This window comes from Cucurbita pepo, chromosome 10, assembly GCF_057944985.1.
Source record: "Cucurbita pepo subsp. pepo isolate OVF chromosome 10, ASM5794498v1, whole genome shotgun sequence".
NCBI classification, from domain to species: Eukaryota; Viridiplantae; Streptophyta; class Magnoliopsida; order Cucurbitales; family Cucurbitaceae; genus Cucurbita; species Cucurbita pepo.
Window position 1 is genome coordinate 18,215,258 of NC_141807.1, and position 26,712 is coordinate 18,241,969.

General features: G+C 38.2%; 1 long non-coding RNA gene and 1 pseudogene across 1 annotated transcript; one reads left to right on the forward strand and one right to left on the reverse strand.

Annotated features, from left to right (window-relative positions):
* Position 1: 1 nt before the first annotated feature.
* LOC147790939 (uncharacterized) lies at positions 2–6,499 on the reverse strand. Its single transcript, XR_015422635.1, has 3 exons — positions 6,254–6,499; positions 4,899–4,996; positions 2–4,123 (listed from the first exon to the last, which is right to left on the reverse strand). It is a non-coding gene; the product is annotated as an uncharacterized LOC147790939 (long non-coding RNA).
* Positions 6,500–13,724: 7,225 nt separating this feature from the next.
* Positions 13,725–15,522, forward strand: LOC147790940 (uncharacterized; annotated as a pseudogene).
* The last annotated feature ends 11,190 nt before the right edge of the window (positions 15,523–26,712 follow it).

Genomic DNA, 26,712 nt, shown 5'->3' on the forward strand with positions numbered 1-26,712 from the left:
ACCTAACGGGGCGTTACATTATCTACCCCTAAAAAGAACTTTCGTCCTCGAAAGTCTCCAACTCGTATACTAACTCAGGGAATTTTTCTTTTATTTCGTCCTTACACTCCCACGTGGCCTCTTCAGTGTGGCGATTTCGCCACAATACCTTAATGAACGCAATGTTTCTGTAGCATAACGGTTTTACTTCTCTTGCTAAGATTCTTATTGGTTTTTCCTCATAACTCAAATCTTCATTGAGTTGGAGTGGTTCATAGTCTATTACATGGATAGGGTTCGTAATGTACTTCCTCAGCATAACTTATACGCTACTGGACCAACTCGCTCTAGGATTTCGAATGGTCCAATGAATTTAGGACTTAACTTGCCCGTACGTCCGAACCTCCAGACACCTTAAATAGGTGCCACCTTGAGGAATACTAGGCCCTTTGTCTCGAACTCTAAGCTTCTACGCCTTACATCGACATAGCTTTCCTGTCGACTTTTAGCGATACGCATCCTCGCTCGAATTTTTCTGAACAGCCTCGTTGGTGAGTCAAACTAGCTCGGGTCCTACTAACTCTCTTTCGCCTACTTCGTCCCAACATAGTGGGGACCTACACCGTTTCCCATACAAGGCCTCAAACGGTGTCATACCAATAGTGGCTTGGAAGTTGTTATTATACGAGAATTCCATGAGGTGGAGTATGGAATCCCAACTTCCCCTAAAATCTAGTACTCAAGCACATAACATGTCCTCTAGAATTTGGTTTAAACACTCCGTTTGTCCATCTGTTTGGGGGGTGGAAGGCGGTAATAAAATCGAGGCGGGTACCCAATGCTTTTTGAAGTCCGCGCCAAAACGCTAACGTAAAGCGTGAATCCCGATCCAGCACTATAGACACTAGGACTCCATGTAGTCTTACTATTTCTTTCACATACAGTTGTGCCCATTTGTCAACTGTATATGTAGCTTTTCCAAGTAGGAAGCGTGCCGATTTGGTCAACATATCGACAACTACCCAGATCACTATATATGCTTTGTGCGTTTTGGGTAATCCTACTATGAAATCCATTGCTATGTTTTCCCACTTCCACTCTGGTATGCTTAGGGGCTACAACAACCCCACTGCCTTTTGTTTATGAACTTTCACTTGTTGACAAACTAAGCACTCGCTCACAAACTCGACCATGTCCCTCTTCATGCTCTTCTATCAGAAATGTTGTTTAAAATCTTCGTACATTTTTGTACCTCCTGGGTGCATGGCAAATGGCGAGTTGTGAGCTTCCGTTAGTATCTCCTTCCTTAACTTCTCTGGGACACATAGGCCTCCCTGATACAATAGTTCTTATCTCAGGACTTCGATAACCTGTCTACTAGACTTTTGTCTAGTTGGCCTAGGACTTTTGTCTAGCTTGCCCAAGACTTTCTGTAGGCTTGGATCCTCTCGTTGGGAGGTAACCATTATCTGCCCAAGTGTAGGTTGCACTGTAAGTCGTCTAGTTGTGCCATGAGTCTCTCAGTCGCTACACTATGTTGGCTCCCTCGAATTTTCTTTGTACCCTTACTCCCCTGTAATGAGGGCCGAAGAGTGGGCCGCCTTTCTACTCAAAGCGTCTGCGACCACATTTGCTTTTCTAGGGTGATACTGGATATCTACAACGTAGTCCTTCACCAATTCTAACCACCTTCTCTGTCTCATATTTGACTCTTTCTGGGTGAAGAAATATTTAAAATCTTGTGGTCGGTTAAACTTTGAATTTTCTCTCCATACAGATAGTGTCACCAAATTTCAGCGTGAACACTACAGCGGCCAACTCCAGGTCGTGGGTAGGGTAATTATCTTCGTATTCTTTTAGTTGACGAGACGCGTATGCAACAACTTTACCGTGTTGCATTAACACACATCCTAGTCCATTCTTCAAAGGCGTCACTATAGATTACGTACTCTTCTGAGATCTCGGGTACCATGAGTACCGGGACGGTTACCAATCTCTCTTTTAGGTTTTGGAAGCTTGCCTCACAAGCATCATTTCATATAAATGGTACCCCTTTTCTCGTTAGCTGTGTCAAAGGCGAGACTATTTTAGCAAAGTGCTACACGAACCTTCGATAGTATCTCACTAGTCCCAAGAAACTCTGTACTGATGTTACCGAAGTTGGGCGTTCCTACTTCGTGACCGCTTTGACCTTAGTAGGACCTACAGATACTTCGTCCTTTGTCGCCACGTAACCTAGGAAAGAGACTTATTGTAACCAAAATTCACACTTTGAGAACTTGGCATACAACTTGTTCTCTCTTAGGGTGGTTAGGACTTTTCAGAGGTGTTCCTGGTGTACCAAGTTTGTTTTTTAGTATACTAGGATGTCATCAATGAGCACGATCACAAAAGTTTCTAGACAGTCCTTGAACACTCGGTTCATTAACTCCATTCACATAGCTGGAGCATTGGTGAGGCCAAATGACACCACCACGAACTTGTAGTGATCATACCTTGTCTTAAATGCTGTCTTTGGTATGTCTTTTCCTTTACTTTTTATTTAATGGTAACCTAATCGCAGATCTATCTTAGAAAATATCGTTGTCTCTCTGAGCTGATCGAATAAGTCTTCTATTCTAGGCAGAGGGTATTTGTTCTTTATGGTTCTCTTATTTAGCTCTTGGTAATCGATACACAAACGCATCGATCCATCTTTCTTTTGAACAAACACTGGCGAGGGGATTATGCTAGGTCGAATGAACCATTTATCCCGTAAGTGTTGTAATTGCGCCTTGAGTTCCTTCAACTCTGTTAGCGCCATGGATAGGGTGCTTTAGAAATAAGCCCAGTTTCCGGCTCGAGTTCGATGATGAAGTCGACCGCTCGAGAAGGAGGTATTCCAGGTAGGTCATCCGGATACACATTTGGGAACTCGTTTACGCTCGACACGTTTTCTAGGGTCTTTTCTTTTCCTCTTATGTCTACGGCACATGCTAATATAGTCCAACCGTCTTGTTGGACTAGTCTCTTTGCTTTCATCGTCGAGACTACCTTTGAGGTAGTCCCGGTACTTGTGCCTTTAAATTTAAAGCTAGGTCACATAAGTGGTGAGAATATCTCTCTCTTTTTTTTTTTTTTTTTTTTTTTTTTTTTGTGACGGTCTATACTAGAATGGTTTGCAGCTAGTCAATCCATGTCTAGTATTACGTCGAAGTCGGTCATCTTTACTACTATTAAGACTACGCTTAGAGTTTGGTCGGCTACTATTGCTTGGTCATTATTTACTCTATCCTTAGTTACTACGTCTACCATCTCAGGGCTGCTTGCCGACCATACATACCATAAGGGTTCTAATTCAAACCCTGTCTCAGATCCCTCTCGAGGTGGGCTCTCTTTAGCCTCACCTCGTCCTCTATCTCTAATAGGAGGTAGTCCCCTTCCTCGTCTTACTCTTTCGCAAGGTCTAGGCAGCATGGTTCTAGAAACCAAGATAGCATCTCTTAAGTCTGAGGCTCATTACCTATGAAATTATACTATGCATCACATCTACAAAGTTCACATCATATTGAAAACAAAAGCACTCAGCATGCAACACATCACATCATGCTCTTAAATAAATACGTGAAATATCAAAACAATTTCAGTAACATTAACATAAAGATGCATGCGAGTTTGAAAACGTTTCTCTTTTCTTATCTTGTGCAAGGCGTACCTGACGGTGACGGGGCATCGACGTTGGGACCATGGAACGTGCCAAGCCTACATTGTAGGCTAGTCTACAGAATCTAAAACCTAGAGCTCTGATACCAAATGTAACGACCCTAAATTTCCACATACTCAGAGTCGCTACTAACGTCTCATGCTCATCTATAATGCGGAAATATAACTCTTACATGAACATAGTTGATAACGTAAACTTCAAAAAGAACGTTTAAAACAACTTCTTCTCTGGAAAACACAGCCATGGTCTTACGTGTTTAAATATGAAATACTGAAATTTAGAGAAAACAAAAACAAATACAAAATAATTTAAAACAATGAAATGCAAAACAACCTATTCTAACTTAAGACTAGAAATTTAAATATGAATCTACCCTATGCACATGCCACAGTCTCTGCTCGCGATGCCGTCGTCCTCCGTACAAGTGCGCCTTGCCTTTACCTGAAAAATGATGTGGCACACGGCCTGAGTATTTCAAAGAATACTCAGTAAGTGACCCCACTATAGGGGCCATGCTAATGCAAACACATGCAATCATGAATAGGGACCTATCTCTAATCATCTTAGGGGTGGCCTCCAGTCTCGGACAAATTGGATGTGTAGTACTTCCCTACGCACGACTCACACGTGCGAGTGTGAATCCCCAGGGCGCTCGCACACCCCCTGGACCCTCTGGTCAAGCTAATCTGTAGCGACGTCCGGAGGTCAGCGGAACCCCATAGTGTCATGCACCTCATGAACACCCTCATCTGTGTGCTTTCGCACCTGTGCGCATATGCGCTCATCATACGGTGCGCGTCCGCACTCATCATCTCTAGGGGAAGTAGCCCTATGCTTATGAACATACAATATGCATGAGGTCCCTCTAAATCCATCATAATGTCTCTTCTGACACAACCCTCTAGTCTCATCTCTTTGTTACTCTAGGTAACGCATACTCGTGGATATTTATATTAATATCATTTTCACGCTCTTAGGGTTGTGTCCTATGTCGATCTAACGACATGATGCAATATGGCACTCATCATCATATAACATGCTCAATATGGAAAACATCATCATATTAAGGTAAAAATCATGCAATCATCATGCTCATCGTAATGCCACAACGTGCGTCAAACATATTAAGCGTCACTCAACAAAATATGTATAAACTGGCACATATCATCAAGCATCATACAATTTATATAGCCTATCCTATAGTAAGGCCACTTACCTGGTTGGCCTTAGCCGAAGATTCCCTAATTTAATTAACGTAAGCCCCCATTCCTCGAGAGCTGCTCCAAAGGTTTCTAGAGTTCGCTTCATATCGAACTGTTCGTCACCTTTCGTTAGTATTTCACATTTTTATTAATAATCCAACTAACAATGTGAAATACAGCTCTAAACCGGTCTCAATAAAAATCAAATTCCACGTTTTCATTGTTTCTAAATTATATAGGATAATAAAACTTAAATTAATAATATGTCAATATTATTAATATTTCAAGTGGTTTGTATAATTCAACATTTAATGTTATATCCTATAGATACAAATATAATAATTACTCATATTTTCCATTTTCCTTCCCTCACTTATTTCTCTTCTATGTTATATTTTACTTCTCTTTACCGTACTTGCCATATGAACAGTACTTGCAATTTTCAACCCGTTCTAATTTTCTTTTCTTTCCTAAAATCTTCTCTCTTTTGTTTCTTTTTCCTTTAAACTCTAATTCTTTGAGTAGTTCAATTCTACCTCCATATCTACTCATTTTAAGTAATTTTACTCATATATCTAAATAGTTCAATTATGTTTGACAGTTTAATTCTATTTTTTGTCTTTTGCTTTACTATTTCCCAATCTAATATTTCTCTCTCTCTCTATGTATCTACTCCAATATTTAAATCGTTTAATTCTGTTCCCAGATTTTATTTGTCTTTACTATTCCCAAATCTTAGTTTTTTGTTAATATGTTTTTGCAGATCTTCCTTTTTCATCCTGTTTGCCAAATCTTCGTTATTTTTTTTTTTATTTGAATATGTATCTTCCTTTTCCTTATCTTCCTTCTCATCCGGTTTTCCAAATCTTTTTTTTTTATTTGAATATGTTTTACAGATCTTTCTTTCCCCTATCTTCCTTTTCATCCTGTTTTCCAAATCTTCGTTCTTTTTTTTTTTTTTTTTATTTGAAGATCTTCCTTTTCATCCTGTTTGCCAAATATTAGTTATTTTTTTTTTATTTGAATATGTTTTCTTTATCTTCCTTCTCATCCGGTTTTCCAAATCTTTTTTTTTTATTTGAATATGTTTTACAGATCTTTCTTTTCCCTATCTTCCTTTTCATCCTGTTTTCCAAATCTTCGTTCTTTTTTTTTTTTTTATTTGAATGTCTTCCAGATTTTTTTTATATTTATTTGAATGTCTTCCAGATCTTTCTTATCTATCTATTCCTTGACCAATTTTAATGAACTCTAGCTAGATAGATAATTTCTAATTCAGATCATTCATATAATTTTCTAAATTTCTAACTCAGATCTAAATAATTGCTAATATCCTTAGTAGAAAGAAAAAGTAAATCTGACTACTAACCTTTTCAAACGACATCTCTCTTCCTGCCTGCCATCGCTCCATTATCTTCCTTCCTTCCCGATCTCTCCATTATTGTTAACATCTCTCCATTATCTGCATTTTTTTTTTCTCCAGAAAAATATTTTCTTTCTATTTCTGTTTTTTTTTTTTTTTTTCAATTATTGATACTAAAAGGAGGAGGTATTTTAGGGGATGGACGGAGAGATTAAAGGAGGTGGTGAGTTTTTTTTTTCTTTCTTTTCTTTATTTTGTTATTTTTATTTTAACACACACACACATATATATATATATATACTTAAACCTAACGGGGCGTTACAAGTAATCTATCTTATCTCCAAATGAATAATAACAAGCTTAATGGCCCAATCCCGTCCACTTTTTGGTATTTAACTTAGTTGGCTTTGTTAGATTTTTCTCATAACTACTTGAATGATTCAATTTCTCTAAAAATCGAGAATTTAAAAAGCTAGGAAACTCTTCAAATGTAACACCATGCCTTCACTAACCCAATTGAAATTTATGTATCTTAAACCTATGATCAAATAGATTCAATGGATCTCTCCCACTTGGTGTATTTGAATTTTAGTAACAACATGATTAATGGGCAAATTTCTAGCACTTTTAGTAACACCATAGTAATCATTCTATTGACTATCCTTTCAGTCTTGGCGATGGGAATACATTGATGATTGACTTCAGTCAATGAAGAGATCATATTAGACCTACTAACTTGTGGATATATAGCTCCAGGCGAGCACATATTATAATAATTAATTCTTAATTTATTTTCTTAAATTATTACTTTTAATTCTTTTTCTTTTCTAATTCAGAATTAACATACACCATTGTCGTAACAGAAAAATGTGACGTCTACAGTTTTGATGTGATGGCATTGGAAGTAATAATGGAAAAGCATCCTGGACAATTATTGGCTTACTTGTGGTCTAAATCTACTCCACGTATACTCATCTTTGATTTGTTAGACTCACGACTCAAATCTCCTTCACTCCAAATTGGAGTGGCAAAAAGTATACTTCTCACGTTAACATTGGTCTTTGCATGTCTCCATCCAAATCCAAAAGCCCGACCTACAATGCAATATTTGAGTGTTTCATTTGGTTAGGGGTGTGTTTTCTATGTGAAGTGTTTCATTTGGTAGGAGAGAAAATTAAATAATAGTTTTTTTTTTTTGTTTGTAATGTCTCTTCCTTGTGTTAAAAAGTTTAGGCAGGTGGCTCTAGAGTTATGTCCGTTCATACGAAAGATGAAAGCTTGCAAAATTTGGTATCCAACGGATACGAAAAGATGCTTCAAGAGATCGTATTACCATTCACTAAATTCATGCCTACGTTTGTCAAACCAAAAATGCGTCACAATGTACCTTTGGGGGAGGCATGGTGTCAGCTCTCTATCACTCCTATACCTTGTAGCCTAAATGAGCTATTCTAGGGCACATACGTGTGTCATGGTGAGAGCGAACGTTGCTAGATGAGTGTCTCGATAAACTTTCTTTGAAATGGGTCTTTCAAGTATAGCATCGGACCACGTGTGTACCGACATTGCACCCCACCCATATGTCAAAGGTTGATATATGTAACGTTTTGTTAATAAAAAAAAACAAAAAAAAAAACTCAGTTGCCGAAAATGTGGCGAAAATTTCAGCCACCATCGGAATTTTCGCGACCCATGCTGAAACACGAACCCACGGCCTCCACGGATCGCCAAACACCATCCTCGACCTTAGCACCCTCCAAAACACCTACAAAAGAGAGAAACACCGAGGAAAAGAAGAAGAAGAGACCCGGATCCAGGTCAGATTCCACCCGTGATCCGCCTTGCCAGCAACTAGCCCAATCCAAGCCTCGACCCAATTCGTCTGCAGCACCTGGGACCCGCGCCTGCAACCGAGAACTACTGCACGAACAAATCCGAGGTCCAACCAAATCTCGGCCCAGTGTTTAGCCCAACACACGCCCAACCCAAAACCAAATATCCAGCACATTCAGCCCAACCCTCCTGCAGCGGCGCACGTCTCAACCCGAGAGAACACTCGGCCCGCGCCTCGACCCGAAATCGCCTACACACACGTCAGCCTCCTATTGTGCCATGTGTCGACCTACAGCAAAAAGAAGCCCTCGGCTTCGCGGCTTGGCTCGGTTCGATTCGGCTTTCGTGGCTCCTTCAGCTTATCCAACTCGGGTATCCCAATTTCAACCCGTTTCCATCCTCCCAAACCTGTTTTCAGGCCTGATTAAGGTAATCGAGGTTGTTTTAGTATAATATTAAACATATGTCAATTGAATTTATGATTAATTTGTGATATACTAACGAAAGATGACGAACGGTTTAATAGGAAATGAACCCCGATGACACTTAGAGCAGCTTTCGAGGAACAGGAGCTAATGTATAATAATTTAGAGAGAACGTCAACTAAGGCCAACCAAGTAAGTGGTCTTACTATAGGATAGACTAGAGACTTGTTTGCCGTATAACGTACGATTTATGAGTTATGACTTATGATCGCGTATATGAGTTATATGATAATGTATGATGATGTTTGATGATGTTTAATTACGTGATTGATGATTATGGTGTATTTGATGGCATTTCGATGACGAGTTATGATGATTATGATGCATGATATTGTTACCTTAATATGATGATGTTTTTTCCATATTAAGCATCATGCATGTTATGTCGAGAAATCGACTAGGGCACAACCCTACAGAGCATGAGAAACGATTTTAAGATGAGTAACTAATGCGCATGTATTACTAATAGTAATATAGAAATGAGACTATACTCAAGTATCAGGACACTTTACCTTTTTATGATGATGAGTACGGACGTGTATGTTATGATGATGAGTAACTAATGCACATGTATTACTAATAGTAATATAGAAATGAGACTATACTCAAGTATCAGGACACTTTACCTTTTTATGATGATAAGTACGGACGCGTACGCTATGATGATGATAGTGATCATGTTGAGCATGACACTCAGGAGTCTGCTAACCTCCGGATGTATGTTTGGAGATCCACACTCGCACGTATGGGTCGTGTGTAGGGAAGTGCTACACTTCCATGCTAGTCCAGATTGGAGACCACACCTAGCATGAGATGGAGATAGGTCCCTAGAGCATTTGTTGCATGTGTTTGCATTTTTGCATGGCCCCGGTCACTTATTGAGTATTCTTCGAAATATTTAGGTCATGTGCTATATCATTTTTCAAGTAAAGGTAAGGCGCCCATGTACGGTTGACAGTGACATGCAAGTAGAGACCATGACACGTGTATAGGATAGAAATATATTTAATTGCATTTTCAGTATTATGTGTTGAACACGTAAGACCATGACGATATTTTCAAAGATGAAGTTGTTTTAATTCTTTCGAAATTTATGCTATAAATGATGTCGTTTTAAGAGTTATATTCAGCATATAAGCTTAGTATGAGACATTAGTAGTGACTCTAGGTACGTAGAAATTTAGGGTCGTTACAGTACATGCACTTGCTATCTAGTATGGAGTCCGTAAATGATATGACATTGACACATGAGAGCCAATGCCTCGACAGAACTCGAAAGGATGGATGTTTGGGATGTCCCGAAGATATGAACGACACATGGGTCCATTCTTGGTGAGCATGACCGTGTGAGTTGTGATGGCCAATGACATCTTGGAACTTGGAATGACATCAAGACATGTGAGACATGTTAATTGAGAACTTAGATGACGAGTTGAGGTGTGACGTTGCATATCACGACCTTTTCTCCTAGTAAAGGCAAGGTTAAGTCGAATGACTTGGCCTAGTGTAGAGGCAAGTCGAACAAAGTCGTAGATGAATGAACATGCACGCACGGGTGACGTGTGTGGCTGAACAAGCTTGGATTCCTCACGAGTTGTGTTTTGTTAACGATTGCAAACCTCATCTAAGGTTTGATGAAGCCACAAAGACGTGTGAAAAATGTATATGGGGCTTGGGTTCCCTTTTAGGCTTGTCATGAGTGTGTCAAGATCATGACGCCATACAGTTAAAAATTTACAATCGTGACAGTTGGTAGTAGAGCCACAGTTTATATGTCTAGTTGGACAAGAATGTCAGGAAAAGATTGAGGATTGAACAAAAACATCACAATTATATCAAGAGTGTTAGTTTTGTCAGGGTAGTTGTGTTTTCAAGATCAGAGATAGTTTGTGTGTTGAAGTCAGACTCTCCGAGAAGGAGTCTTACCCGTTAGTGGAGCATAAACCAAGCTCATTTACCAAGAGGTTGGGGTTCCAAAGTGGACAAACAGAGAATCAGAAGACACAACAAGTCAAATGTCTTCCAAAGAACATTTGGCATTAGAGGAACCAGGAACCAGTGTCAATAGTTGGAAAAAAAATGATAAATGAGAAAATCAATAATAGTGAGATTCTACCCGGAGAGTTCAAATAGAGAAGTTGCTGAATTTTTTGGTGAGTTTCAGCTCTTTTTTAATAGATGCTCAAGCTTGCTGGCAAGGGTCATGCATAGTAATTACTTCCATAATCGATTTGTAATTTAGGTTAACAAAGCTCTAGAAGAAAAATTCTTCCTAACCCTTCAATTAATTTTAAGTATTCTTGTAAAAGATTTTCAAAGAAATAATGTAAGTAAGTTAAAAAATAATAACCATGTAAATTACTAATAGCAACTCTTTAATAAATTGAAATCACATCCTCAACATGCTTTTACCATATAAAACTCTCAGGTTTTGTGTCGCTGAATTGGGTCGTCTCTTTCTCTTCGCTTCTGGTTTTCTACTTCAACCTCCTTGGTTTGGTGTAGCCTCTTTATTTTTTATTTAATTTTTATTAATAATTTTGATTATTTTATTTACCGTTTAATATTATCTATTATATGAAAAACCAAGGTTATTAATGTAATCTTGAACAATATGTAGTTGAAATACCGGAGGATCATGTTCAAATTATAACCTGGTAATATAGAATATGAATGAGGTTGGGTGCCTTATCTTGATAATATTCTTTATATGGTCTACTTTGTAATTGTTACAAATGATTTAATCAAATCGTATACGTGGAAACATATGAGTGGGAGTATCATGTACAATGAGTTAGTATAACATTGGACCACGAAATATTTAACCTCTCTTTATAAATTTGATAATTGAGAAGATTAATATTTTACAGACTAGTCATATGTGAGTTAATCTTAATTCTGAGTGAGTTATGAACTTCTATTTGTGAGGGCTTGGCGTTTGATTTGCAAGGGTGAGAATAACTTTGGTAGCCAATTCAATATGCATATCATTTTGGGAGATTGACCAGATAGGGAGCTAGGAACATAATTTCACGAGATGGAATTCACTGTTTCCCATGTAAGGTAAGTAGTTGAGTAATTTTCTTAATTTCTGATTTTGAGACTTGAACAATTGGCCCCAACCCTCTCACCGAAGAGGGACTTAGTTTTGATTAGATCATACACAAAGTGTTCATTAGACAATTAGTGGTACTTAAGGGAAAAGATGTAATTACAAGGGTAAAATGGACTTTTAACCAAGCTGTAATTACAAACAACTCACGAAGAATCAACTTGCTTATAATGATTATATCAATGAACACAACTTGTTCTGTAGTGCATAAGAGCTGAGCTATAAGTCTATAGTGAAATGACCTACCGTTAATGAACATAAATTGATTAATTAAATAGCTTAATTAATTACTTTTGTATCGTTAGAGTTTACAATCAAGGCCCTGGTGTGCTGGGACGAGGTAGGCAAACGTGAACTATTAGGACCAAAGTTAGTCCAAGCCACCAATAAAGTCAAAAAGATCAAGGCAAGAATATGTATGACTTAGAGTAGATAGAAGATTTACGCTAACGTGAAATGTTGAAACTTAGAGTTTGATGTAGAAAATGAGATATTATTGAAAGTGTTCTCGATGAAAGACATCTTAAGGGTCGGACAAAAGGGCAAGTTAAGCCCATGCTTTATCGGACCCTTCGACATTCGAGATCTAATTTTGTTTATGGTATAAACAAAATGTCATGGTATGTAACGCTAAGCTATGTTATATTATGACATGCCATGATATGTTATAATATGCTATGATATGCCATGATATCTTTTAAAATAAGAAAATCTATGATACACAACCTCCTTATGGCATGTCATGGCATGGAAACTATGTTATGTATGAAATAATTTATAAGAATTATGTGTGCAAGATTTAACATGTCATGAAAGAAAGGAGGCTTGTCTTGCATCATTTATTATGGCATGATGGAAAGTATGGGGATATCGTGTATAATTGTGTGTTCACGGGTATCAAGTACTTTCACATTATGATGAGTAGAAAAGCGTATACTATGAGATTGGTTATGATGTTTATGTTCGCCACAAGGATAAGAGACTTGCTATTCTCTCCGAGTGTCCAGCAATAGCCCGTCTGTGAGCGTTAGCCCGACCAGCAGGTCCAGGGAGTGTGCGAGCCTGCTTGGTGGGTCCACGTCCACGTGTGGGTTGTGTGTAGAGAAGTAATACACATCCAATTCAGCTCAGACTGAAAAGTCGCCTAAGAGAATGAAATGATATTTTAAATGATAGATCCCACCATGTTGCATGTGACTGCATTTCACGACCCCAATAGTGGTCACTTATTGAGTATTTCAATAAATATTCAAGTCATGCGCTACTTTTACATTTTAGGTAAAGACAAGGCACCCTTATATATATTTCGGCGACGTTGTGACAAAGGCCATGGAACCAGTAATAGGACAGCTGCATTTATGTTTAATTTGTAGCTTGTAGCTTATATCAGGGTATTGTGTTATTCTTCTCTTTATTTATTTAAATTTTCGTTTCGTATTAAAGATTTTATTTTCAAACAGCTTAAGTCCATGACATCATTTAAGAACTACTTTAAATGACGTATTCCACACTTTACAGTCATGTCATGCATGTCGTAGCGACTCTATTTCAGTTGAAACATAAGGTCGTTACATCTATGCCAAACTTGACTATTGCGCAATACACTCTCATTCATCTATGTTCTTCCGATATTCAATCTTCGTGCCTCATACCTCAATAAAAGGATCGAGATTTGACAGGTGGTAAACTTAATCTTTCTTTGATTTTTATTTTGATTTCGATTTGTTTGAACTCAACTTTAATTCCAGAGTTGATTTGTCCACAATGTCGGTAGGAATTTTGTGGTTGTCCCATCCTGTCGGTAAAGATTATTTTCTTTATAATTTACACGACATAATAATGTCTCTATTTATATCATAAATGAATCTCTTTTTTAAAAAAAATTGGTAAAAAAATAAAAATAAAAATAAATAAATCATATTGTACTAAGTCAAGATGTGAAGCACCTAAAGTAAGAGACACGATCAGAAGACAATGAGTACCACAAACTTTGATTTAGTAAAACACATTTATTTTCTATTAAAACACATTTAATAAGTTGGTAATAATGGAAGAGAATAGTGTGACTTTTCTAAGGGACATGGGTCCAAAAAAAAGAAGCCGATGCTCTACTACAAACTGGTTGGTGGGTCAATCATAATATCTCACTTCGTTGTAAATGGATTGACATAACTTGTGATGATTCAGGAAGTATTACAGGTATTCAGGTAAGTAGGCCATTGCCCAAAGGGTCTACTCTACAAAACTTGAATTTCTCATCTTTACCTAACTTGAAAGGTCTTTATCTAAGTAATTGTGGTTTCCAAGGGGGGAATTCCTCATCAAATATCTCAACTCTCCAAACTCACCTATTTGTCTTTATCTTCTAATAATCTCAGTGGTAAGCTTCCTTTGGAATTAGGATCTTAGTAACAATATGTTCACACGTACAATCCCTTCAACCATAGGTCGTTTGACCAATTTAGAATATCTATATCTTTCCTACAATCAAATAGGTGGATTTATTCCATCTGAAATAGGAAATATGAAGAACTTGATGGAGTTGGAATTAGACAATAACATGATCATTGGTCTAATTCCATCCACCATTGGAAATTTAAGTAATCTATCTTCTCTCACGATGCATCGTAACAAGCTTAATGGCCCAATCCTTTTCTCTTTTGTCCATCTTACAAATTTATCCTTCATAGATCTATCATCAAATAGATTCAATGGATCCCTCCCTTTGCAAATAGGACATTTAGAAAATTTGAATATTTTGAATGTTAGTTACAACATGCTTAGTGGTCCAATTCCTACGACTTTTGTGGATCTACTCCATAGTAATCCTTCTTCCGAGTATGGGTTAATACGAAATTATGGAATTACATTGGAGATTGACTTTAGTCATAACTTCATTGATGGTGAACTTCCCCATTTGTCACTTGATCATATTAGACCTACAAGCATCGACTTTAGCTACAATAATTTCATGGGCAAAATTTCAGATTCCTTCCTTTTCTTTAGAAATATCAACTTATCGTACAACAAGCTTGAAGGCAAGGTTTCTGACCAAATTCTGCATCGTTTTGATGTAAGTATTGTTTTGGGTAATCAAAAGCTTTGTGGCAGTATTCCCCCGCTTCACCCTTGTGATTCACAACATCATGGAAATTTCAAAATGCTGACGATTCTGTTTCCATCAATTTTATTGTTCGTTCTCTGTTTTTCCTGCTTTGCACTTGTTCATTTCCGATCAAAGAAGAGGGTCACCCATGAGACAAAGTCAAATAAGCATGGAAATGTGTTCTGCATATGGGATTATGATGGCAAGATTGCGTATGATGATATTATAGAAGCAACAGAGGACTTCGATATTAAATATTGCATTGGCACTGGTGGGTATGGAAGTGTTTATAGAGCAAGGCTTCCAAATGGTAAGGTCGTAGCTCTAAAGAAACTTCATACCCGTGAAGCCCAAGAGACAACTCTTTTCAAAAGTTTCCAAAATGAAGTTGATATGCTGAAAGAGATAAGGCACAAGAACATCATTAAACTCCATGGATATTGCCTCCATAAACGTTGCATGTTTCTCGTATATGAATACATGGAGAGGGGAAGCCTATTTTGGGTGTTGAGTAACGACAAAGAAGCAGTGGAATTGGATTGGAAAAAAAGATTGAACGTCATACGAAGAGTTTCACATGCTTTGTCATACATACATCATGATTGGATTACTCCAATCATTCATCGGGACGTTACAACCAGTAATATACTTTTGGACTCAAATTTAGAAGCTTTTTTTATCTGATTTTGGTATCTCGAGATTACTTGATCTTGAGTCATTTTATCATACCATCGGATAATTAATGGGGAGGTACCATCAATTAATGCTAGTACCATCGGATAATTAATGACTACTATTTAGGTCAACCAAGTGGCTCTACGGTTGGCTTGGTTAGATGAATTGTATTATGTATAATGATGCGTGCTCCATGATCCTTGCATGTTTCATATATATGAATGATATGCTATACTATTTTGTTCAATACTATGTTATGTTATGTCATGTTATGTTGTGTTGAGATATGTCATGTATATAAGCTATATCATAACGTGACTATGCCATGTTGTATAAAATGTTATGACATCGATAATTTATGATACATAAAACTCCATAGGCTATTCAATGAAAGCTATCTTACGTAGGAAAGAATTGAAGGAATTAGTATGCATAATTCAAAGACTTATTATGTTAATGAATGAAGGTTTGACTTACGTCATAAATTATGTCGTGAATTTAAGATATGGGGACCTTGTGTATATTTGTGTGTCATGTGCATCGAGATGCGTCTCCATTTTCAGAAGTACGGGGGCGTACATTACGACTTACGACATTTATGTTCACCATGATGTTCTGCGGGCTCTTTCCCTCCGTGGTCTCTAGCAAAGCCTGTTAGGGAGTGCTAGCCCGCCAGCAAAGCCACGGGGGTGTGCGCACTTGTTTGGTGGCCGCATGTTCGCATGTGCAGGTCGTGTGTAAAAAAGTACAACAATCCTACATTGCTTTGACTGGAAAGCTACCTAAAGTCATGCGATGTTTTTAATTGAATGTCTCACCATGTTGCATGAATTTGCATTTTTCAGCTCCAACAGTGAGGTTATTACAGAGTATTTCTTAAAATACTCAAGTCATGAGCTACTCTTAATTTTTAGGTAAAGACAAACTACCTCTGTATGGAAGACAGCGTCACAATGAAGGTCATGTGACTAGTGTTAGGGAAGTAGCAGTATGTCTTTTTGTAGTCCCTAGATTAGATTAGTTGATTGATTAATTTTTTTCATTTTGATTGAAATGCTACACTATTTATTTTCCACTTTATTGTTTTTCTTCGTGTTGCTTTAAAGGTTTTACTGCAAAGGTTGGAGTCTATATGTGGCAACCCAATTTTTGAGGCTTCGAAAATGGGACCGTGACCAAAAAGATGAAAACGAAAGCAACTAAAATTAAGAAGAAAATTAAAATAAAAGAAAAATAAAATATGAAAATCAACACTTGAAACATAGGAGAGAGAAGTTTAAGTTTCAAATACTATAAAGGGGATACAAATTTAAAAAAAGGAAATATAAATATGAAAGGGTACACAAAAGACTATAAAAGACCTAAAAGGACTGACGCTCCGAAATGACCTCCTCTGTGACCGCACAGCTCTCGAACGCTCCTCTACCTCAACCGGCAGCCTACAAACACCTAAAGAAATATGAAAAATGAGATGAGTATAAAAATTATCCTCAGTAAACCACCTACTTGTAGGCTCTCATCACATCCTAAGCTTAACAGAATTCTCACGGTCTCCTAATTGGCTCTAGGACGTCTGGTTTTGGTCTTAGTTCCTTGGGGCTTGCCCCTTAGAACTTGCTCCATGGAGCTTCACTGGTTCTCCGTTCTTTCATTAGATACCTAAGGGTTCTATGCTGAGCTATAATGGCCGGTATTTCTCTATGAGAGGCTACCTCTGCATGGCTATCTTAGACTACATGGTATCTAGCTTACGGGTGTGCTGAGTGACACAATCGCACTTTCGAAGGCAGCGGACTAGCGATTGTGCGGCACTCACTTTCCAGCGACAAGTGAGTTAAGCCAATTTGTTCTTGCGTCGCCTACGGCCAAGCGACGTACGGTCGAGCCTCTAGCCTCGGTTTTAAAAGAAGGTTTTAGAAAACGAGGAGAGAGCGAGATTTTTGAAAGAGAGATTTTAGAAAGAGACGTTATATAAGCAAGCAAGAGAAAGATAACAACGGCTTAGCATATATAACCTTGGGTAGGGAGAAGTTGACGACTAGTCATATCCCCTATAGTACATTCTGGGCCATTTTAGTTCTGGCAGGCCTAGACATGATTTTCTTGAGGTGTCATACGCTCTAGAATTACAAAGGGAAAAACACTAGAATGAAAAGACATGACAAGGGTTTGGCTTGTCATGGGCATGCGGCCATGGGCAACAGGCCCTGGACAGGCATGACCGTGACACTGAGTACCTCCTAAGCCCATGACAGTCCCTTGGAGGGGCAACCCAACCCATTCCCGTGCCGTTAACGGGCTATACAATGTGGGGCATTTCCCATGCGAAATGGTTGGGTGCAATGTGAACTGATCAGGAACCCTGGTCCACCCACAAAGCTATAGATACCGTTAACACAACTAGCAGCCTAAGAACACTCCTAAGATACGTTGCTGTGGTAATTTGTTAGGTTCCTAGGGGAAAGTTAGGTCTAGCTTGAGTGACTTGTCATTCCTAACCGCAAATCCCTACACTTATCATAGTAATGGGTCATAGTAAATGATAGTGTGCATGGAATCGTCATCTAACATCATCATATATAATTCATGCAAATTAGACTCGCATACTCAACGGGGCTAGGATATCAATCAAGCACTTGAAACGTGGAATACATGCTCAATGCGGCGAAGACATCCATCAAGGTTCTGGAACGCGGAGTTCACAATTTTCACATGAATTAAACATAGGCATACGTCTAAGGGAAGCTTAAAGCATGATTTCACACTCAGATAATTCACCCAATAATTCATGTTCGTTGCAATCAACTGGACTAATTTCAATCATAGAAGGCTACCACCTAAGGTAAATAACTTGCATGCATGCAATCCAAGCGAGTCCTACAAGTATTTCTTCCTAAACACCGGGTGGTGACTTACTTGGTTGACGCGTGCCCTTTTACTAGCGCTTACATGGCCGAGAGTTGTCCAAAAACACTGATTTTTCTCATATTAGGTTCCTATTTGCATAAAAACATCGATAGAATTGAAATCGAGACAGAAATCGGGCAAACTGAAGTCAGACAGACAGAAAACAGCAACTCACGCGCTCCCATGCGCCGCCACGCATCCTCACACGCCGCCACGCGCCTAGATGAAGTCTAGTTGCGAGTGTCACACGGTGATCAGATTCTGTCGTTGCGGTTCGCTAGGCCGGTTCGATTTGCGATTTGAGTCGCGGTACGAATCATGGTTTGGCTTAGTTGGACCGCAGGTCAGTTGGGTTGCAGGTCGGATTAGGTCAGTTGGCAGGGCAAGCCGATTCGGTTCATAGGGGACGCGTGTCACGTTCTGGCTGGAATCACTTCGCTCTGCTTGGCGCTTGACGCGTTGCTCCACCCAGAGAGCGCCCTGCTGCACACGCCTCCCCCTATTGTCAGTTGACCTGTAGCTTTTTGCCTGCCCTGATTCGCTCCTCCACCCGCAGGATGACACGTGTCTCATCGGCATCTTCTCTCTCCTCCGTTCTGGGAAAGGACTTTCGGATTAGCAGTTTCCAATCACGATTTTGGCCAAGTCCCTTCACAAAATCTGTGGAGAATTTTCCGTAGATGAACATATCCAGATTTCAGACTTTAATTCAGAAAGGAAAGTCGTAGATCTAAGAAAAACGCTCAAGATCTTACCTTGCGGATTTTCTGGATTTCTTGACGATTTTGGTCCCTGGTCACCCAGATTCTCTTCTCCCTTCCAAGAAAGACTCCTTGCGTCATGAGCTTGACCGGAATAGCTCCGACGGTAGTTTTCGGTGAGTTTTCTGGCGCTTCATTCTTTCTCCTCTCTCTAGGTTCTCTCTACCTCTTTCTCTCACTTTTTTTTTCTTTTGCATGACTTTTGCTACAGTTCCATTTGTACCTTTACTAGTTGGAGGGATAAAATTACCTATTCTCCCCTCGGTTGACTTTAACCCCTTTATTTATTACTTTTTTTTTCTTTGGGTACTACACTATAGCATCGTTTGAAATTATTTAAAATGAATGTTTCTGCTCTTAAGTCATGTCGTGCATGTGTTAGTAACTTTATTGAAGTAGAATGACATGTCATTACTGAAAGTGTCCCAAACAATGATTGTTTCCTCTTGCTTTTTCAATGCATGTCACCACTCCTTTGCTAATGCATGTCCCTCCTGCCTCACGGCTGCATCAATTTCAAGTTTTTTAACTTAATTTTGTGATTTTTCTATTTTCTCTATTCTAGAAACTCATATATTTATACTAAATTCCTTAGAGAGTTTTAGAAGGGTCTTGAGTTTTGAAGTGTTTCCTTAGATGTTTGGAACATTTACTTTAACTTTAACTTTTGAACCTGCTTTCTTGTTCTTAGGAATAGGCCTTATAAGAAGTGGAAATCATTTGGAGAACGTATAGACTTTGAATTATTATAAGTAGTTCTAGGGGCATTTTGATCATTTTACCCCTAATTCTTGGTTTTACTACTTAACGAGTTCCAATGACTTTCAAACATCGCAACATCATCGAACATTATAACATAAGATCTACTACAGAATTTCATAGCATTTGGGGGTCATTTAGGTCATGAACCAAAGGTAAATTACCTTAAGGGCATTATGGTCATTTTACACCATTTCTTGGTTTACCTCCTTATCCAATGACCACTAAATTTAATATATACCCTCAACATGCTATAATAAGCTCACCAATAAAATTTGATAAGGAGGGGAGTTCATTTAGTGACTTAGTTATATATTCTTTAAACTCCGAGGAATTTGATCGGTTTAGGACCTGAACTCACTGTTCTTTCATTTTTTTCTTTCATATTCATACTTTTTTAGAGTTCATATGGAAATTCAAGCGATTTCTACTTGTGTTTCTTAAGAAAAGTCCAAGGTGGCTACTTACCTCATCGTCGACGTTTGAGACCTCCGTTCTTGAGCTTCCGGTATCTAAATTTCTTCAAATTTTCTTCCACAGACTCCTTATTGTATCTAGTTTCTTGAACAATAAACATTTTCATAAGAACCGATCTGGAAGGAGGTTAAAATTAAGAAAAACTAAGAGAAAGTTGCATTTTTGGTTGATATGGCCGGTTTAGTGAACCAGCCACATAATCGTCTTCTTCCTCTCGACTCCTCCATCTCTGATCACGCCGTTTCTTTACTCGATTTCTTCATGAAAATTAAAGATGATGTTACAAGGAAGATCTAGTGATTGATTTCATACCTTATCGTATCCTAAGATATTCGCCTCCAAAGTTTGTCGAAAACATGATTTCTCACCGGAGCAAAAACAAGGAATATCTTATAGGATAGTCTATTACAGGGGTTTGCAAGGCCCAATTTCTTCTTGGAACCTCTTTCATATCCTTTTCTCAAGTTAAAGGAATTGGTTCGGAGGAACGTCTTTGAGTGTGGGACCTTAATTTTAAAAAATCTCTCTCGGTTTGCGACTCACCCAAAACACCAGAAAATCGATCTCTTGGGTAGCTTGTTCTATGACGTTTCAGCTCTCTATTCCTTCACCAAAGTTACTCAACCTCTTCCTTCAAAGATAAAGGAATCTTCGATTTGAAGGAAAAGAGACCGTAGGTAGGAATTCGATACTTATCCCCAATTCAAGCTTGAAACTGATTTTCTTCAATTGGACACGTTCTAGAGGTTTTTTCTCTTTGTTTTCTTCTACGGAAATATTCCTTGAGGTGCAAAAACTGATTAGGATCGTCATTTCTCGATGAATTTTCGTGTATCCTCATATTGGATTTTCAATCTTTGAAGCTCTTCAATGATAGATTGGAATGGGAGACTGGTTTCTAGACACTTTCAGCACTTGACTTCTTCACAGAACTTGGGTAATCTTGTTTAGAAATGGTAGAAACAAGTTTGAAGGGAAATAGTGTTGAATTGCTCTCCAATTTGAAAGAAATCCTAGAGTAGGAGATCCAAAATCTAAATGCTCATAACTCTATTGAACTTATTTCTTGTCCATATTAGTTGCCACCCCTCCATAATTTATGGATGAATGATCCAAAACCATTGAATCGTCCAGAATTTCCACGATTCTGTTCTTGATTTTTCTAAATCATTCGTCGGAATTATCTACTCCAACTAGAACCTTACGGACCTTGGTTTTGAAAAATAGCAGTTGGATGTGATGATTTGTGCGTGTTTCAGATCATATCCAATTTTGGAGGAGATCCAACGGTTGAGATTTGAGTTTTGAATGATTTTGTGTAGATGGTCGCTATAGATGCTTCGAGATTAGAGTGGCATTTCTGTAATTATCCATTCTATTAGGGGTATTTTGGCAATTTACCATTTTTCGAATATTTTATTATTATTTTTTCTGAAAATTAATAATTTTTTTAAGAATCCTTCATCACTTATTGGTCATTTTTCCATGCTTGAGTATCTTGAGATTCCTTCTAGATAAGAAATTAAAAATCTAGAAATTTCCTTAGAAATTAAAAAAACCACATTGTCCTCATTTTCCCTTACTTTTTCCTTCCCAATCCTTCTCCAAAGGCCTTGGGTCCTTCTTATGATATAGAAATAACTTGTTTAAGACTCTTGTCCTTGCTTAATCCTCTTAAGTTCTTTCCTTGGATCCTTTGAGTCTTACATGGCCACTTATTCATATTGGAGCTTATTTCCTTCAATTTTTTTGGGTGTTACAAATTCTCTCTCCCGCCCTTAAGAACTTTCTTCCATGAAAGTTAGTTTGTTGGGGTGTCTATATTTAACCTTGTTCATTTTTTTTTTCGGCGTACCCTGCTCCTCGGGCTTATCCTCGTCCTTGTGGCCTTAGTCCTTAACTTATATCTTGAAGCTAAGTACCTATTCCAAAATTTGTTCCTCTCGACTGTCTTCTCAACGTCCTTTGTTGAAATGACTCTCAGGGCTTATCTTCTTTCCACGACAAGCCTTAATATTCTCGTTCCTCAAGGTTTAATCTTGAAGATTTCTCTTGTTCCCTCTTATATAAGGCTTATCAATGGGATGGTAGGGGCTTATCTCCTTCTTAGGTTTCTTATACTTTTGAGTCTTCTTTGTTCTTGTCTTAGTACACCCTTACTGTACTTTAAAGTCTTAAGTCCTTCAAGGAAGCTATTAACTTAGAATCTTTCAGGGTTTCTATGTGGAATACTTAAAGTCATAAAGTTAAGGTTTAAAGGCGTACTTGTTTTTGTTTGGTCGAGAATATTGGTTTAGCCATAGTACATCCATACCTTTTACGCGGTGCCCCCTGGCCCCACTTGTTCTGCCCTTGATTCTGAACTTTTACGCGGTGCATGTCTAGCAAAGTGGCAGGCTTTAGTGTAGTTGCGTAATCACTTGACGCATGAACTGTTACTAATCCTATTATATCCTCTTTTAGGCCCCTTATGAAATGGAGAGTCTTTTTCTTCTCTGTGCCTACTAACTTCATGGTAAACCTGGATAACTTAGTAACAGGGCTTCTTGGTGTTTGTACATGGCTGCTGCTGTGGAAAAGAATGCATTCTTAAAACAACTCTAAGGGATAATTTCATCTTCAACACTTTCCGTCTTGGAAGCTGACTTCTACTAAAAATGCGCCTCTTCTTTAAGCATGTACGTGGTGCAATGGACCTTGAACTCTTCGGAGCGGAGGGTGGTCTCTATAGCTTTGAGTCGTGCCTTCCGCTTTTACTGGATCAACCTAGCCCCCATCAAATGTAGGTGGGTCAAACTTTCTAAACTCTTTGATATAGCGGGATTCTTATGTAGTCCCTTGGAAACTTCTATGGGCTTCAACTCCTTGGGTTGCCGTAAGAGCCTGTACTATCTGACTAGCCTGTATTTCTAGGGTTGACTTCATGAAAGACTGTAGTGTTTCTAGGCTGAACGTGAAGGTGGAATGTCCTAGCGGCGTAGTTTGACTTAGGTTAGGCTCTTGTTATGTTTCTATTTCTACATTCTGGGCTTGAGTCATTCCTATGTCAGGGGCTCCTTCTGTGGAATTCTTTGAAGCAATCCTTCGACTTCCTCGCCTAGTTGGGGTCCTCTTCTTGGGTGGCATGAACTTAGTCCTACTGAAACCTAACACTCAAACTTACTTACTTATCCTTGGAGTCTTCCGATTATCTTAAGTCTTATCTTAAATAGTAACTCTATGATCATGCACCTAATAACTTAAAGTTCTAGGCATACTTGAAGTTAAGAGTCTTAGGGCATACTTGCCTAGCTTCGACAGGGCGTCCTCTTGAGCTGGGCCATAGAGAAACCTTGGGCTCTGATATCACTACGTAAGGACTGGGATGACTCGATGACTCCAAAAAGATGAGTAAATTTTTCTAAAAATAAAACAAACTAAATTTAAAATATAACATACATTATATTTATATTATAACAAAATAAAGTTTATACAAAGTATTCAAAGCACAACACAACAGTTAACACAAAATAAGAAACGACACAAAACATTTTAAAACAAAAAGGGTGAAAGACGACGGGTGAGGTTTGTCTATGGCACCTGCTCCAAAGTCCGCTCCCGACCTCGACCAGTTCCTTATTGCCTGAAAAAAATGGAAAAAAGGAATGAGTACAAAGACTTAGTAAGTAGCCTACTTGTAGACTGTTAATTGTGTCCTTGATATGCTAGGGTACCACACTCTTTCTTGTCTTCTTCTGGTTCTTGTTAGAAGTACTTAGGCCCTCTTGTTCTTGTTCGTGACTTGTGGTGTCTTATCATGGTCTATCTCGAGGATCTTGGTCCTTAGATTCTAAAACCTTGGTTCTGATCTAAGGGCCTTAGTACTATGATTCTTGGTTCTTGTCGTTAAAACTGAGATCTTGATCCATGTTCTAGTTCTTAATCATTCTCTTGTTCTTGGTGCTTTCTTAGTACTTGTTATGTTCTTGGACCATTCTTCAAGACACTCCCCTTAAGATTTATGGTACTAGTAATAAATATGACAACCTGTGTCCGTGGCTTCATGCGTTTCAAGAGACACAAACGACGTAGTCTGAAAAACTATGCCCAAGGCTTCATGCATTCTTAGCGGGATAGTCTGAAAACCTACATCCGAAGCTTCTTATGTTTCAACCGATGTAGTCTAATCCTGCATCTAGGGCTTGCCCTATGATACAGCCTAAACACCTATGCTCAAGATCTTATGCGTTCCAAGTGACATAGTCTAAATACCTACGCTCAAGGCTTTATATGTTCCAAGCAGCGTAGTCTAAGTCATGAACATGTTGTACCATGAAAGGTCTTAGGAGGTTCTTGATTCTTGGCTAAGGTAACTTACTCTCCTCTTGTTCCGTTGTGGCCATATATTACTCCCCATGATAGACCATAAAGGTCACGTGATCGATACATACATGAACATGACATAGATCATAAAGATCACGTGATTGGTGCATGCATGAACTTGACAACCTGCAAATCTTTTGATACCCATAACATGGTGTAAGGCATCTCATTTAGGTGAGGGAAACATGTTGCCAAACATGACATCCTGGTAAGAAAATATGGTGTAGGGCATCCTATATAGAAGAGGAAAACATGGGCCTTTGAAAGCACCGCGTGGTGGGCGGTCATGGTTCACAATTGGACATGCTTAGAGTATTACTAGCATTCTTGAGTTTTCGAGTCTGAAGACTTTGATCCCTCATCCTTGAGTGATACCTAGCATTCTTCTTACATTGGTAGTTGTAGAGCTTGTTTCGTATTGTTCTTGGCTCTTAGTCTTGTAAGTTTCTAAGATTCAAAATTTCTTGAAGCATAAGTTGTAACATGCCTTCGTAATCATATGAACCCATCATAAAAACTAGCATGAGTTATTCTATAAAGTTGATTCATAATGAATTCCCTAATGGTTCTAGAAGGGTCTTGAATCTTGAGGTGTTCTCTTACGCGTTTCTTAAGTTCTATCTGGTGTAGGTTCCAAACTTGCTTCAGTCAACTTGAACTCTTGAACATGTCTTCTTATCCTAAATGTATTTTGATCATTTTACCCCTAATTTTTGGTTCACTACTTAACGAGTTCCAATGACATTCAAACCTCACAACATCAGCAACCATTATAACATAAGATCTACTACAGAATTTCATAGCATTTAGAGGTCATCTAGGTCATGAACCGAAGGTAAATTACCTTAAGGGCATTATGGTCATTTTACACCATTTCTTGGTTTACCTACTTATCCTTTTCCAATGACCACCAAAGTTCATATATAACATCAAGATGCTGTAATATGCTCACCATTAAATTTTCATAGGCAGTGGAGTTCATTTAGTGGTTTAATTTAATGTTCCTTAAATCCCGAGCAATTTGATCGGTCTAGGGCCTTAACTCACGGTTTTTTGAGTTTTTCTTTCATATAAACTTAATTCATACTTGGTTTAGAGTTCATATGGAAATCCAAGCGATTATGTTTTAAATGATAGATCCCACCATGTTGTATGTAACTACATTTCACGACCCCAATAGTGGGGTCACTTATTTACTATTTTTTAAAATACTCATGCCATGTGCTACTCTTACATTTTAGGTAGACAAGACACCCTTATATGGATTTCGATGTCGTTGTGACAAAAACCATGGAACCAGTATTAGCATAGCTGCATTTATGTTTATTTTGTAGCCCCTTTATATCAGGGCATTGTGTTATTCTTCTCTTTATTTATTTAAATTTTTGTTTAGTATTAAAGTTTTTATTTTCAAACTGCTTAAGCCCATGACATCATCTATGATCTACTTTAAATGAAGTATTCCACACTTTACAGTTATGTCATACATGTCGTAGCGACTCTATTTCAGTTGAAACATAAGGTCATTACATCTATGTTATGCCAAACTTGACTATCGTGCAATGCACTCTCATTTTAATTCCATTGAGTTGATTTTTCCACATTGTCGTAGGAATTTTGTGGTTGTCCCATCGTGACCAAGGAGAAGAATTTTCGTGACGGAGAGAGAAGGAGAACCAATAGTAAATTGCATAACGCCTTTAGAAATCGTATAATGAACTGCTAAAAGAAACACACATTGAACGTTGGATGTGCGTTAAGTGTGGCCAGTCGTCAAACTAATTGAGTAAGACTAGCTGGTTCAATTCACTTAAACCAATCTCTTTATTTTTATCGGTAGGAATGATTTTAATTAAAAACAAAGTGAATTATTTTGAAAAGACCATTTATGCAATAAGAACATCTTCAAACCAATAATTTTTTACACGCTCCAAGGTGATTGAGTATAGTTTTAAAATATTTCGATTTTATATTTTCAAATGCAATTT